Source organism: Triticum aestivum, chromosome 3A, assembly GCF_018294505.1.
Source record: "Triticum aestivum cultivar Chinese Spring chromosome 3A, IWGSC CS RefSeq v2.1, whole genome shotgun sequence".
NCBI lineage: Eukaryota > Viridiplantae > Streptophyta > Magnoliopsida > Poales > Poaceae > Triticum > Triticum aestivum.
In genome coordinates, this window is record NC_057800.1 from 181,754,705 (window position 1) to 181,756,404 (window position 1,700).

Here is a 1,700-nt window from a genome sequence, read left to right on the forward strand (position 1 = left end):
CAGAGACTGGAACGAAACTCCTCGAAGGTGGAAGTCGGCAGTCCCTTCGTCATCACATCAGCGAACTGCTGAGCAGTCGGCACATGAAGAACCCGCATGCGTCCAAGAGCCACCTGCTCGCGCACGAAATGAATGTCCAGCTCGATGTGTTTCGTCCGGCGATGATGGACGGGGTTGGCGGAGAGATACACCGCAGAGACGTTGTCACAGTAGACAACCGTAGCCTGAGAGACATCGTGATGGAGCTCCTGAAGTAACTGTCGAAGCCAGGTGCACTCGGCGACAGCGTTGGCCACAGCTCGGTACTCAGCCTCGGCGCTAGAGCGCGAAACCGTGGGTTGTCGCTTGGACGACCACGAGACGAGGGAAGGACCGAGGTAGACGCAGTAGCCAGAGGTAGACCGGCGAGTATCGGGGCAGCCAGCCCAGTCTGCATCGGAGTAGGCCACCATCTCCAAAGAAGTGGACGCTGTGAGTGTCAACCCAAGGGTCATCGTGCCGCGGATGTAGCGAAGGATCCGCTTCACGAGAGTCCAGTGAGAGTCACGAGGGGCGTGCATGTGGAGACACACCTGCTGGACAGCATACTGAAGATCCGGTCTGGTGAGAGTCAAGTACTGAAGAGCGCCGACAATAGACCGGTAGAATGGAGCATCCGACGCAGGCGAACCCTCAAGAGCAGAAACCTTGGCCTTCGTGTCAACAGGAGTAGCAACCGGATGGCAGTTGAGCATGCCAGCGCGCTCAAGAAGCTCATGGGCATACTTCTGTTGATGAAGAAAGAAGCCGTCCGGGCGCCGAACGACCTCAATGCCAAGGAAGTAATGGAGAGCACCCAAGTCCTTGATAGCGAACTCGTCACGCAGCCGTAGAGTGATCTGCTGAAGAATGGCTGCGGAGGAGGCTGTCAGGATGATGTCGTCGATGTAAAGCAGCAAATATGCAGACGTGTCACCGTGGCGATAGACAAACAGTGAGGCATCCGAGCGAGTGACGCTGAAGCCCAGTGTCTGAAGAAACCCGGCGATCCGCTGGTACCAGGCGCGGGGTGCCTGCTTGAGCCCGTAAAGAGAGCGCGATAGCAGGCACACATGGCCGGGTAATGAGGCGTCGACGAACCCGGTGGGTTGCTCACAAAACACCTGCTCCTCAAGATGGCCGTGGAGGAAGGCGTTGGAGACATCCATCTGGTGAACGGGCCAGCCACGAGAGACGGCGAGCTGGAGGACAGTGCGGATCGTGCCCGGTTTGACAACCGGGGCAAACGTCTCCGTGAAATCAACTCCAGCGCGCTGGCGGAAACCGCGGACCACCCAGCGAGCCTTGTAGCGCTCAAGTGAACCATCTGAGCGGGTCTTATGTCGGAAGACCCACTTGCCGGTGATGACGTTGGCGCGAGGAGGCCGGGGCACAAGAGTCCAGGTGCGGTTCCGCTGGAGAGCGTCAAACTCTTCCTGCATCACCGCGAGCCAGTGAGGATCACGTAGGGCGGCGCGGGCGGACGCAGGAATGGGTGACGGCTCCGCGGCAGAGGCGGCGAGGACGTAGTCGTCACGCGAGTACCGGAGGCTCGGGCAGTGAATGCCAGCGCGAGCACGGGTGACAGGGCCGGACGGAGCCACCGGGGCCGGCGAGGCGGCCGGCGAGGCTGCAGGCGAGGCGTCCGGCGAGGCGGCCGGTGAGGAGGCCGGCGTTACCGC